Raw genomic sequence first — 15665 nt, forward strand, 5'->3', positions numbered from 1 at the left:
ACGTAATTAAGGATGTCAGCAAAATACTGATCCAACAGGAGGAAGGCCCCCGCCTTAAAATGTTCATCGCTCCAGGCCGCAAATGCCTCGTCAAGCGGCGCGCAGCTCCGCTCGCCCTCTGTGGGAGGTCGGGCAATCACTGATGCTCTCCCCAGCCCGATGTTGTGGGAGAGGAATATTTTGTTGACCTTCATCTGGTCGGTAATCTTTGAGACTATCCTCTCTGCCTCAAAGAACGCGTCAGGAGCCACCTCGAGCTCCTGTTCCACCGCTGACCCGAAGTTAGGGATCGGGGATTCGGCCATCACCTCCTTTCCTTTGTCCTCACGGGAGGACGAGCTTCCTACAGGCTTCTTGGGAGCGTTCTTCTTTGGTCCCATTTGATCGCCTAACGAACAAAAAGAAGAAATTTTAGAAGAAGGGGACTTAAAAATGGAGAACAATCTGTTTCCTTGACACGAGCTGAGGTAAGCCCAACTCGTGGACAGTGAGACCATGCGGTTCTAAGAACACGCGCCTGTGCTCCCAAAAAATCCCCAATTACTCAGAATTCGTGTGTCAGGAGGGTCAGGATAGAATTTGCCTTGGAAGGAAAGTTTCAGTGGGCAAGAAAGGCAAAACCGACTGTGAAGCGTGTCCCCTAAGCTAACCAGTTTTGCACCCAAAAATACTGAATACTCCATACCAACATACCAAAAATCCTAACAAGAAATCATCCCCAAAAAATGCATCCTGTAAACCATGCTCCTAAACGGTGTTCTACTACAAAGATACCCTAATCTAAAAGGCTTTAACCCTTCATTCCCGTAAAACCCAGCAAACCCTTGCATGCGGCTACAGTAAATATTTACCTAAGCTACAATAAAATATAATTTCAAAACGTGCACAGTCAAGAGACTTACAGAGTGTTTGGTTGGGAAGTGGAGGAAGGTATCCCCTGGGTTGGGGCTTCGTCGGAGCAGTTGGTTCCAAGGCTTCGAAGGAGTCTTTGCGCCTGAACTTCTTGAGCGTTAGGAATGGCGGTCGGGAAGAAGAGGGTTTTTTCTCTTGAAGATGAAGAGAGAAGAAGAAAATTTCTGAAAGTATTCAAATGAGCGGGTGGCCCGTGCGTAAGGTGGCCACCCCTTTTTATATGCGTGAAGGGTCACGTGAAGAGGGTCGTTGGATTTCCCTGATGTGGGATCCAAGGCCCTCCACTCGAAAGACGAAACAGCGGCTGGGCATAGGCTAGGCCATTAAATGCGGTTCTAGGAAGACGTACCGTCACCAACCACGGTGTTCCACGTATTTGGCGCCTGCGTAGAATGTGGAATATGAAGAGTTCATGGGGAAGCCTAAAAGCCCCTACTGTGGCCCTACACGACGTCGTGTACCATGAGCAGAGGCTTGGGGGGCAGATGTAGGCCCTTATTTTTCGACGGGCTGATTAGCGAGCTGAGATACAGCCTAGTCATGGCTACCACGTGGACATCCCCAAGACCAGAGCTGCCTTCATAAGATCCTGCCTTCTTAGCTCGAGGTAACCTAAGGGTTCACCAAGATTGCTTAAGGACTGAGCTTGGGCACTGAGGACCACAGGTCGAGGGAAGCATCCAGCTCGTTGTACGAGCTGGAGGTGGAGGCTATGACCTTTTATAAAGTCAATCACGCAAGTAAACGTGCATATATCAGACATCACATGTCTGATATACCCCTGACTTCTCGAGCACACATCAGTAACGTGCGTATTCAGACACCCATGATTGGGTTGGGCCGTGCGGCCCATTATCCCCTTACCTATTGATTTGACCACACTTATGTGTCAGGTTTAGGAATTAATCATGAATGTCACAGAGTTGACATGATAGGTAAGAAGGTCACGAGATGACCTTCTTACCAACTCCCAGGTGCCTTCTCCTATATATATGGGGACCCTGGGAGTTATAAGGGGTTGGATTCAATATTGTAAGAAAGACCCTGTAATCAAATACCCAGTATACAGCAATAATACTGACTAGTGGAGTAGAAGGATTTTAACCTTTGAACCACTTAAAAAACGTATTCTGAGTCACCATTTCATTTCAAAGATCATCTATCTATTTCGGTTCAACCTAAGCACTAATCTCTTTCTCTTCTTTTCTTAATTACCTGTTGGCGAAGAACTGCGTCAACAATAATTTTTTCAGCCAATTAATCAAATATATTTTTTTAATAAATGATATTTAAATTAACTTTGATTAATTGTTGATAAATCCTATTTAAATTAAATTAATATATTTTTTTCAAATTAACCTAAAATCAAGTTGATTCTTGATAAATGAAATTTAAAATTAACTATTGTTAATTGTTGATAAATTTCATTTAAATTGACTTATTTTTGTAAAAATTTAATTAATTTGAATTTTTTTTGATAAATTCTAGATAATTAATTGTGGTATATTTACATAAATTCATAGAATTGTTCATATAGTAACATGATTAGGCTCATCCAATTATAACATGTCTGTTTGCACTCTATGTGGTATTTTTGCAATTGGGCTTAGATGCATATAGTGGCCCATATGTTTGTTAGATATATGGTATTTTGCCAATAAAATATTCATAAAATGATAGGTTTTATTTGGGCCCATTAGAAAATGTAAAGTTTAAATTCATCTCTTGTTTTCCACTTGTGAAAGTCTATTTTCTTTGCATGACTATTGTGGGCCTAATCAATTAATAACAAATAATAAAACGAATGTTTAAATTCATGTCTTTTGGACCTTGTATGGAAGATAGGGGACCTTTGTAGTGGGAACGACATACTGGACCCAGCCCTCCTCCATACAAGCCCAATTGTTAAGGCCCATTTACCTGAGTTGGACTTAATTGTATAGGTTCATTATATTAGGTAAACCTAAATATTGATTATCAACAAATTAATTCTAAATTAATTGAATTTGTTTCAATGTGACACTTTAGAATTAATAGGAAATTATAGGACTTTGGTTTTAAAAAATTTAATCTGTTTAATTTTTTTTTTAAAACCATAGTCATTAATTTTCTAAAAATAAATAATAAAAAATACTATTTTTAATTTTATAATGAGCTTATTTTAATAATTTTATTCGATCTCCACCGTTGGTTTAACATAGTCAATAACTTAATGCGGCCTCGAGGCGCTTTGATTCGTCCCCCTACCGAAGGTGTTTATTAGTTATTTTGACAAGGTTAGATTTCGAAAGATAGATAATTATAGGTCAAATTCTACTAGACTCACCCGTACGGTGACTACTAGGACTAAATCTATGATTTTTGAAACCGTGGGTCTAGCTCATAAAATAAGAGATTTTTTTTCTTATTTTGATCGAATAGTAGGTTGTTAATATAGTGGTGTCCATTATTAAATGAGTTTACAACTCTATTTAACTAGTGGTATTTTTTACTCTCGCCAACAGAGACAAGGATATCATAGATTAGTTAAAAACCTAAAGAAATAGAGATATGAATGTTTTTGGTATTTTTTCTCATATCTTACATATTTTGATATATGTTGTGCTATTTCTTGAAATTTGTGTGAATAGAAGCTTTATTGAGTAAATGTGATTGATTTCTATTTTATTGATAATTTGTAGTTTAAGCTAAGTAGTGTTTGTGTCTACTCCCATCCTTTGTCAGCTTTTTCGATGAAGAAACACACTAGAGAAAACTTCCTTAATTAGAAGCATTATATCAACATATAGTTGATTGGTGACAACTCTGAATTCGTCATGATTGAGGAATCCCCAGAATGAGCACCCTGTTCGCACGTTAGTGATGGCACTGTCAATGCCCGTGATGGTACCGTAAATGCTTGGATAGCACCATCTCTGCATGTTCGTGATGGCACCGTAAATTCTTGGATGGCACCGTGTCTGCACGTTCGTGCTTAACTCAACTATGGTCTGAAGCATCTCATGAACGAGCTTCAGATTATTGAGCCTATCATGGGTGGACCTAGTAAAGGAGGAGAAAATAAAACTACTGCTATTGCTGTTGATCTAGCTAAGGATGAAGCTAACCAAGCTTCGTCTTTGAAAGCTGGAAACAAGAGGAAAGGTGGACAAAACAACAACCCCAAGCCCGCAAAGGCTGCAAAGGCGAGTGCACAACCAAATGCACAGGCGCCTAAGGGAAAGAACAAGAAAAACAAGAAAGGTAAAGGTAAATGTTTTCGCTGCAAAGAGAAGGGGCATTGGAAACATGATTTCCCCATGTTTCTAGCAGCTCAAAAATAAAGGTAATGATTATAGTTCATTTATCTTAGAAACATGTGTTTTAGAGAATGATAAATCCATTTGGATTATTGATTCTGGATCTACCAACCATGTTTGCAACTCTTTACAGCTTCTTGAATCGTGGGAGGAAGTGGACGAAGGCAGCTTAAAGCTTAGAGTTAGGAACAGAGCGTTCGTTACGATCCAAGCTAGAGGAATAGCTCGTCTGAAGTTTGGAAATAAATACTTAATTTTAAAAGGTGTATTTTTTACGCCTAATTTTAGTAGAAATTTAATTTCATTTTCCATGTTGCAATTAAAATAATTTGTTATGACTTTCACAAGTTCTAATATATCTATTTCCTTCAATGGATCACAATTTTGTATTGCATATTTGGAAAATGTGCTTTATATTCTGCGACCTAACGAACCCTTCGCTCTTAACAATGATTTATTCAAAGTAGCTAAACCTAAGACCAATAAACGTCAAAAGACCGATAACGATAATATGACATATTTATGGCACTTGAGACTAGGACACATTGGCTATGATAGGATTCAAAGACTTACAAAGGACGGACCTTTGAGGGAACTCACCTTAGGTGAATTACCTGTCTGTGAATCTTGTCTAGAAGGAAAACTAACCAAGCGTCCATTCTCTGCAAAGAGTGATAGGGCCAAAGAACCACTTTGTCTTGTGCATTCAGATGTTTGTCGACCTTTGAATTTGAGTATTTCATCACTTTCGTTGACGATTACTCTAGATACTCATGTCTTTACCTAATGCATAGGAAATCAGAAATATCTTCAAAGTTTCAGGAATTCCTAGAAATGGCTCAGACCCAATTAGGTAAAACGTTAAAGATCTTGCGATCTGATAGGGGTAGAGAATATTTGGATATGCAGTTCCAAGATCATTGAACTGAACTTGGTATTTTATCACAACTTAATGCCTAGGTACTCCACAACAAAATGGTGTAGCGGAACACCGGAACAGAACTTTACTGGAAATGGTTAGAAGCATGCTTAGTTAACTCTACCAACTTCATTTTGGGGACATGCAATTGAAACCGCAAATGACATTCTCAATGTCGTGCCGTCTAAATCAACCCCCAAAAACCCTTTAGAACTCTCGAATGGTCGCGAACCTAGTTTATACCATTATAGAATCTGGGGGTGTCCCGCCCACGTCCTGAGCCCAAAATACCTTTAGAACGCTGGAATGGTCGTGAACCTGGTTTACAATATTATAGAATCTAGGGGTGCCCCGCCCACGTCCTGAGGAAAAAAGAGGGAAAGCTAGAACCACGAACTGAAGCTTTCTTATTCGTTGGCTATCCTAAAGTACTTGGGGTGGACTTTTCTATAGTCATTCAGAAAAGAAAGTGTTTACTTCTACAAATGCTACTTTTCTGGAAAATGACTATGTCTGTAACTTTAAACCTCGCAACAAAGTAGTTTTAGAGGAGATTGTTAAGGAATTGACTCCAACCAATGTTCCATCATCATCAACGCGAGTTGATGATGAAATTCCCACTCTTCACGTCCAACCGACGTAAGTCGATTTAAATGTAGAAAGTACCACTGTTCCTGAGCAAATAGTCATGGAGCCTCATCATAGTGGAAGGGATTCTAGGAACCCAGTTCGCTATGGTTTGGATGGTGAAACCAATATGGTTGTTGGTGACACTAGTGATGATGATTCATTGTCTTTCAAATAGGCAATGGCTAGCCCTGAAAAGGAACTATGGCTCGAAGCCATGAAACAGGAAATTGAGTCCATGTACTCAAATATCATCTTGGATCTTGTGGAAGTACCTAGTGACTTTAGGGCCATTGGGTGCAAGTGGATCTACAAGAAGAAATGAGGAGTTGATGGAAATATCGAGACTTATAAAGCTTGATTAGTGGCAAAGGGTTATACCCAAATAGAAGGTGTGGACTATGAGGAAACTTTTAGTCCGGTAGCTATGCTCAAATCCATTCAGATCCTCCTATCCATAGCAGTCGCTCTCGACTATGAGATCTGGAAAATGGATGTCAAGACAACTTTTCTTAATGGAAAGCTTGACAAAGTCATTTATATGGATCGGCCAGGACAAGAAGGAAAATTTTGCAAGTTGAATAGGTCCATCTATGGACTTAAGCAAGCTTCTCGTTCCTGGAATCTTAGGTTTGATGAAATAATCAAGACGTATGGCTTTGAACAAAATATTGATGAGCTCTGTGTTTACCAACTGAAGGCAAATCAAATAGTGGTATTCCTGGTTCTTTATGTAGATGATATCTTACTCATTGGAAACAATGTTAAGAAATTATCAGATGTGAAGAATTGACTGAGCACTCAATTCCAGATGAAGGATTTGGGTGAAGCAAGTTATGTTCTTGGTATCCAGATCATCAGGGATAGAAAGAACAGACTCTTAGCTCTATCTCAAGCAGCTTACATAGATAAAGTGCTTGAACGTTTCTCAATGACAAATACCAAGAAAGGGCGTCTACCGTCCCACCATGAAATTCATCTTTCAAAGAAGCAGTCTCCCCAGACTCCTGAAGAGGAAGATGCAATGAGAAAAGTTCCTTACGCATTTGCAGTTGAAAGTTTGATGTATGCCATGTTGTGTACTAGACCAGATATCTGCTATGCAGCGGGAGTAGTGAGCAGGTATCAGTCAAACCCAGGACCGGAACATTGGATAGCAGTTAAGAATATCCTGAAGTATTTGAGACGGACTAGGGATTATATGTTAGTCTACAAGGGTGGTGTTCTGAACCCTGTAGGCTACACCGATTCAGATTTTCAGAATGATGTCGATGACAGGAAGTCTACTTCTGGAATGGTGTTTACTCATGGGGTGGAGCTGTGATTTGGAGAAGCGTAAAGCAATCTGAAATCTCAGATTCCACCATGGAGGCTGTAACGCCCTAACTCCAGGGACCGTTACTGTGTGCCTTGTAAACAGTGCTAAACTCGCTAATCGAGTCATTTGGCCAAAATTGTGTAACTAGATATGATTAGCGGTTCGGGGATTTAAAATTTTGGGTAAGATATAACGTTTCATTATAACGTTTATTATATACATTAGGATCCCAAAAATATAATTTAAAGGTCTATTACAAGAAAATATTTACAACAGGTCGATCTAAGCGGCAAAACAGGGTTTAACCCTAGTTCCTCCTCAAACCTCAGCCGTGATGGTTGAGCAGCTGCATATGTACACCTCGTCACCTAAACTCTCCAACTCAAAGATGGTCCAACTTTCTATTGCCTTTACCTGCACCACATAGCACCTGTGAGCCGAAGCCCAACAAGAAAACTCAATATGCTCATGAATAGTAATAACATGTCATCAAATCATAAGGCACACGCCTAGCACATATAGCCCTAGCCAAGCAGGCAAGAAAAACCATGTAGCAATGGGTATCCAGGATAAGGAATCCTACCCTCCTGAATGGACGACTATCAAGTCAGTCTCATTCAGATAAGTGATTTAACACTAGTGGTTCCGGTAACCATATCAGACTGATAGCCCTAGATAAAAGATAAATGACTGATAAGTCCATCTCGGTCAGATGACTAATAAGTCTATCCTAGTTAGATGACTGATATGTCAATCTTGATCAGATGAATGATAAGTCCATCTCGATTAGATGACTAATAAGTCCATCTTGGAGGTCCCATACCCTCCTAGCCATGTGACAAGTAGTCACCTAGGCCTTAGGCCCTGGCTCTAGTAACTAATCTTAGACTATGCAAGCGCTTATAATTTTCATCGACCTTCAGGTCGGTCCAGCATTAATACCCCATATGAGTCATTCAACGCTGATATCAATTAGATCTAATCTTCATTTGGCTCGGCGTTCATGACGCTATGCCACTTCTAACTCTTAGGTCAGTAAAACACGACCAGTGTTCAACCCATTATGAACTTGACTAGTAAATCACAGCTTCACAGATGGATCTGACACCATTGCCGATTCTGACTAATAATTCAGTGCCATACATAAGTAAGCCATGCCACCAAACATATATCATATGTCAAATAACCGAATACAGGGCATTCAATATGCTTACTTAATAATTACTAGCACAACTAGGATCATGCATAAACACAGAGACTCAAGCTCTAAATAGTATCATACTTAGTATACAAAGCATGTCCTAATCACATGTTTCTCGTGCATTACATTTAAGCATCCAACATGCCTCACAAATAGCCATGCATGTCACATATACACAGGATGCAATTTTCTTACCTCTGGTTCGAGCGAGAATTAGAACAAGAACGACCTTTGAGAGCGATCGACCCTTAATCATTTAGCGGTCACCTAGTCACAACCAAACATAACCTCTGATTAATGAAAATCATCAAAGATAGGATCTTGACCTAAACCCCACTCTCGGGACCTCGAAACATGCCCACACAGTGAGTAGATTCGAACCCGGGCCTTAAGGATTGAAACCCCGAGCCAAAAACCCTTAAAAACACCCAAAACAGAGTTATGAAGAAACAGAGTAGCACTACAGTGCTACTCAATAGCGCCCCAGCACCATACTCAGAACCAAACCACCCTAACTGAAGCCCTGTATAGCGCTATAACGCCCTCTGATGGGCGCTGTAGCGCTACCCCCAGACTGAGCCACCCCTGAAACTTTCTTCTTCGACTCTTTCAATTCTAACTTGATTCCAATGCTTCCAAACATCAATTTCAGTCCCAAATGAACCCAAATACCATCCTCACCTGTCCCAAACATCACAACCCCAAGAACCCTAGCTAAAACTCCAACCAATTCCCCACTTTCCAACCCAAAAACCAGCTGGAACGTAACTAAGAAAATAGAGCAAAACCAAAAGTTCTAATGGATAAAAACTCACCTTAATCTCATTAACACACCCTCTTCAATGGTGGAGCATAACCCTAGCTTATCCCAGCTTAGTTCCTTGGCTTGATTCCTCAAACAAAGCTTGAAAATTCAAAGAGAAATGAGGGAGAAAACCTATCGGGAGAGAAGAAGAAAAAAGACTCTGTTTTTGTTACTCTTCTACAGCCTTAATGGCTGATATAAATATCTTAGGGTGAAAAGACCTAAATGCCCTTAGGTCTAAAATAAAACCTCAACAGCCACCAAGGGTAAAACCATCCTTTCGCACCTATTTCATTAATCACAATTAACACCCTCCAATTCCCGCTATTCTCAATATTCTCAAACACCAATAATCCATATCCCATTACCCTTTAATTCCCGGTAATGCTCTAATCATTAAAATCACCCCGAGACTCACCCCGAGCCCCGAACTTAAACCCGTTATGACTAGATCGAACACTTGCATTTCATGATCGTCTCATTCTGAAAGGCTCAAACAAATCCACATATAATGTGGTACCTGTAACGACCCAAATTCACTAATAAGGCTTAAGGGCCTTGATTAGCGTGCCTGGAGGGCATAATGGGAAGTATGTGTGAATTTAACGATTGAGATGCATGATTATGATTTTAAGCATGTTATATGACTATTTGAGTATTTGAGATGCATGACTATGTGTATTATGATATGTGATAATTTTAGACCGTTGAGGGCATAAGTGTGATAATTATATGATGTGATTTGTACCACGTGGGTGTGGTGATATCAATGCGATGCACATGCTGAGACGGTTCTAGGGAGCTAGATAACTCAAAAGTCACAACGGGATTTTATACCCGGCTCAGGAGGAGCCTTGGGGTATTTTGGGGATTTTGTAATTTAGTTCTTGTGAGATATTGGTAACTGGTGGTTTGGTAACTTGTGTAACTGTTAGTAACCATAGAGAGTAACAAGTTTGGTTAAAAGAAGTGGTAGAATTGTAAGGAAGTGGGAATGATAAAAAGAGCCTTGAGGTTTAGTTGGAATGGGAAATAGATGGAAGGGTAAAATGGTCATTAGGCAAGAGTTAGGATTAATTCAGTTGAAGGAGAAGGGAATACGTATTACACTTGATCATATTTTGGTTTATGCTGAATTTGGAAGAAAGAGCTAGAAAGAAAAGGGAAATGAAGAAGGGGCTGAACCTGTGATCTAGGAGGAGATTCAAAGGAGTTTGAGGCAGCCAAAACCATATTTAAACTAGGATTGCTCAAAGGTAAGAATTGTGTTGTGTTTAAGTTGAATTTAAGTCTGAATTTTCAGAGATTGAGTGAGAAAACCTAAAGGGAATGTGGCTGGTGTTATTTGGAAATTCAACTAGGATAATCAAGAGGAAAGAGGTTGGGAGCTGGAATTGGGAGGAGTTCAAGCTGAGTTTGATTGAGGTAAGAATCTTTAGTATGTTTAATTTTTGTAATTGGTGTGGTTTAAGATTCTAGAGGCTTGATTTATAGTTTTGGAATCCATGGTTTGAGTTTTAGGAAATTTGAAACTCAAGATAGGATCTTGGGTGTGTTTGTGTGATTGGGGTTGTTTGTGATGTTTATAGGTTGTTAAAGAGTTCATTTGGGGTTTTGAATTGATTTCTGGGCTTAGGTATTTGTTTGGAATGATTTGGAATGGTTTAGGTTCGGGAAAAACGCAAGGAAAACCCAGATTTCTGGGCTGGCGAAGGAGCGCCGCGGCGCTGTTCTAGCGCGCCGCGGCGCAAGGCTGTTTCAGGGCAGGGGCGAGCTTTCTGACTTGCTGGGCGCCGCGGCCCTATAGGGCAGCGCCGCGGCGCTAGGCCATTTTCAGAACATGATATTTTGCAATTTTGAGCCTTTGCTCCGGGGGTTCGGGGGATGTCTTCGATGCATTGTTTTAGGGATTTGGGGCATTCCGAGAGTGTGGGATTGGTTCCAGGAAGTGGTTTTGGATTGGTTAGTGATAAAGGATGTTTCATTTGTGTTGGGATTAGGTCTTTGGTGAGGCTTGGGATAGAGGACCGTGCTCGCGTCTTTGGGGCATCGGAAGCTCGGGATACAAGTAAGAAAGCTGCACCTGAGTATGTGGTTAGGTTGGGACTAAGTGCTCCCTATGCATGTATGCACTGTTATGTGAATATGAATAATCATGTGGACACGATGGGACTAAGAGCTCCCTATATTTGTATATCATGTCATGGGATGGTATTATTATACCATAGGACATGCGATTATCGGCCTAAGGGTGTCGGAATCAGTATTTGTGCACTGAGGCGCGGCTCGACCACTGGTAGCTGAGGCAGCTTATTTATCACTGAGCTCGGTTAAGCTGGCCGGAGTCAGTGAGTATTACACTGGGGGCGGCCCTAATGAGCCGAAGACATTGTGTTAAATAGAGGGTGCGACTAAGGGCGCCAACCCTGAATGTTATTTGATGGATAAGACAATCTATTGGTTATGAACTTGAATATTGTGTTATGAATATAGTTGATTGACTGTCTTGATGACAAACTGTTATTACTGATTGGATAAATGTTATGAAATGTTGAATTCTTGGTTGAGCATTGTGAAATATTTGATAAGTGTTGTTGATCTTGCTATGTTATTACGCTTTCTTGCTGGGCCTCGGCTCACGGGTGCTACGTGGTGCAGGTAAAGGCAAGGGTAGGCTGAATCGACCATGAGTTGGAGAGCTCTGGGGGTGAGGTGTACATTGTCAGCTGCTCGGCTGCCACGGTCGACAAATTATACAGGGACAGAAACCTAAAATGTATATTTTGCCATTAGAGTGGCTTGAAATATTTGTAACTCTTGGAATTTGTTGTAACTAAGACATCTAAATCCTGTTTTGAGTTTCTATGTATCAAACCGTCATTTTTAATGAAAATAGCCTCTTTGTGACCAAAATATTTTATTCCTACTCTGATGGTGATATAGAGTTCACACTTTGTCTGAATGACTTGATTAGCAGGTCTTGCACTATTTTAAACACTCAGTGTAACGGTCTTGGTTATCCATGGCATTACAACTTGGTATCAGAGCCGTCTGGGTTTATGGGTTCCTGAAGATTAGCTGGACATGTACACTCGCCGCTAAAGACAAGCTTGACTCAAGGGTTTGTAGTGGAATACATGAAATTGTATGCTTAAGTGTTTGCATAAAATATGAGTGTATTAATTGGCATGATTGATAGGGAGCATAAGATACTGATAGGGCCTGGCCCTTGACTGCTGTATGATGATATTAAGGCATGCTGATTAGCATTGCTCTTGCATGTGGATGAATACATGGATAATGATGATATATGGATTGCGGGATTATTATATGCTTAAATTGAACTTATATGTTATACATGTTTATTGGCATGAAGGGTGTAGGAGGTATGAACGTATCTAGTGATAAAGAAATTTGACAATTTGTGAATAATATGGGTGTTTGGTATGCTTTATGTGTGTTTGCTTGTTATGATTATTTGGATCCACCCTTGAGATGGTTTTGGGTATAAACGTCAGGGCTAAGAAGTTTAGTCGGTGAAGATAGATTAATTCAGGGTGTATGTATTGAGAATGGTCAATCAGATTCAGTTTTGGTTTTGGTAAGGATAGAAGATGACAGTTGGGGGTTGGAATCCTCCACCTGCCCTTGAGATTCGTAACAGATGTTTGCTGATATATGAGTCAGGCTATGAGGTCTGATGGAATAGATTGGATGGATGAAAAAGGTAAGTTACTGAGGAGGAACAAACAAGAATTATTGTATGGAAGTATAATCCTCTAGTTTCGAGGAAGGTTTGGGTTTGTTCAGAAATCGATTAATGAATGGGTGTGGCTAATTTCGTTCTTAGTGACATGAGAAGGATAAATTGGGACAAAGTAGTCGTATTAGGCATTTGCGGTAAGAGGATGTCAAAAATGGTAAAATAGCGGTAGTATATATCGCTGAGTTTGGTAGGTCGGTCGATCCACTCTAGGTTATGGTACAAATGGATGAAGCCGGAGATGATAGGTCATTTGTGAGTTAAAATTTGAGATGGTTGTCTGTGCTTGGGCAGTAGAGAGAGGGCCTCATTATCTAAGATGGAAGGAATACATGTGATGATATTTTCGTTCGTGGAAATGTAGTAAGTATGGCTACTCAGTGATCGGAAGAATGAGAACCTTTGGTGGTTTTATGGCTCCAGGTTTGGACAGGAAGGGGGATTTAGTTTACAGGTTGGCCATCAAGACGGGGAAGACTGGGATATTTTATTCATCTAAAGCCCAAGGTTAGCTTCTCAGAGGTGACTAGTGGATTAGATAACCTTTGTTTTGGTTGGGGAAAAAAGCTGAAAGGATTTGGTGCTGTGCGTTTATTAGGAAGGATTCAGATGAGTATTTGTTGAGGGAAGTTAACATGTTATATAAGGGACAACTCTGGACACTCATGAGTATCCCTTGAAAAGTATTGATTGGACCGAATGGGAATTAAATTAGTCAACAAGGATGTAGATGAGAATGCAACTTTCGGGCATAGTTTGAAACTTGGGTATGGAGGAAGTTGGTATCAGGGATGCAATGAGGAAAGATATTAGGTTGGCTTAAGGAATTATCGAGTCACCTGGAAAGGTATGTGACTTATGGGTGAATCGGGTAAAGTATTGTGTCGTGGGACTCGTGGATATTGCCTATTAATTATGAAGAGTTTAAATGCCTCGTTACAAGACAGGACGATGTCTTCAGTAGTTGATTATCAGTCTGGTTATTACTAGATAAGGATCAAGGAAAGAGACATCTCAGGAAATTAATACTTGTACCAAGAGGGGTGTAATATATTAACAATAAGGGTTCCTAATCGCCTGGTACTTCAACAATATGGGCAAGTCTGACAGGCAGAGAATAGAGAAATGACATGGGTGGGTTATACTCAGATTCACTAGGATAGGGTTAACCACTCCCCAGCTAGAGGTAGAACGTGAACGACTACTATACTGATGATATCGTGACTGAAGCAGCAGGGTCAGAGGTAAGGTTTCAGAAGGTATTAACTTCATTCATTAAAGGTATTCAAGGTTAAGCTACAGGAAGAGAAGAGATCAAATATGAAGAGATTTGATTGGAAACGCACTAAGACCAATGAACATATCAGCGACTACTTGAAGTATCCTCGAAGACAGTCATAACGTGAGGATTTTAAGTATGAAGAGTTGATCAAGTATAGGGAACAGTGATGGGTTGTAAGAAAGGAGCAGTAACTCTTAAGTTTAAAAGGGGAGATCCTCGCAGTGGTTAGCATTTGTACCTGGAGTGGGGAATCTGTTGCAGGGGGAACGGTTAGAACCCTAGCTAGTGTGACGAATACTACTTGAGTGGTATCAGTGGAACAAGACAGACTGGATTAGTTTGTGGAATTCCAGATGAGTATCCAAGAAGTTTGGCATGAAGTACGTCTGCGTAAAGAAATGGAATGGTGATAAGATTGGTGTCAGGGATAGAATCAGATCTAAAGACACTGTATTGAACGGTTTCAACAAAGCGGTGAGAGTTAAGGTCTTAATTGGTGGGTAGGATGACATACCTCAGGAAGGATCTTTGATCTGGTTATTACCAGCTAGAGATCAGGAATAGTTAAGGATCTTTGATCTGGTTATTACCAGCTAGAGATCGGGTGCAGTTAGGGATCTTTGGTCTGGTTATTACCAGTTGGAGATCAGAAAAGAGGATAAGAGCACTGGATGTTGAGTTATGTGTTGAGGGTTTGATCAATGCCAAACTGTTTCCGTAAGATAGGTGAAAGAGGTACTCAAAGGTTATCTGAATTGAACTTGTGATTGCCTGGATTGACGGCGCAATGATATAATCTGGTTAGAACGTCATTAAGGTTGAAAAATGCCTTGGAAGTAAGAGTTTCCCTAGGCAAGTGTGGTGATACATGTAGTTGGGTTGAGTTCCATGTTTGTTTTACAGATTAGAATCAATTACTGAGTTGCTATGACACCTCAAGACATGAGGAAGTGATGGTCTATGCGTGACGTTGGTTAAAAGATCCGACTAGAACTAGAGTGGAGTTTCTAGTATGCTTAATAGCCAGTGGATACTTGGTGTAATGCCCCGAATTCTCCGTTGTGTTTAACGGCGTGAACAGTAGGCCGGGAGGGCCATATCTGCTTAATTATGTTATTAATTGATTAAATGCATGTATATGTTGATTATATTATTATATGATGTGAAATGCATGCATGTGAGTCCATATCTCTTTATACAGGGGTGTGATGGTAATTTGGCCCGTTAAGGGTAAATTGATTATTTATTCGCATGTTGGTGATATAATTTGAGACCACATTATAATGTGGGTATGTTCGAGCTATTTGGCATGAGACGATCAAGGAATGTTAGATATCGGTTTGGTCATAACGGGCTTAAGCTCGGGGCTTGGGGTGAGTCTCGGGGTGTTTTAATGATTAGAGTGTTACCGGGGATTAAAGGGTAACGGGATGTGAATAATTGGTGTTTGAGGATGTTGAGATTAGCGGGAATTGGGAAGCGTTAATTATGATTAACGGTATAGGTGGAAAGTACCAAAATTGCCCTTGGGTTGGCTTT

This window comes from Humulus lupulus, chromosome 6 (assembly GCF_963169125.1).
Source record: "Humulus lupulus chromosome 6, drHumLupu1.1, whole genome shotgun sequence".
NCBI classification, from domain to species: Eukaryota; Viridiplantae; Streptophyta; class Magnoliopsida; order Rosales; family Cannabaceae; genus Humulus; species Humulus lupulus.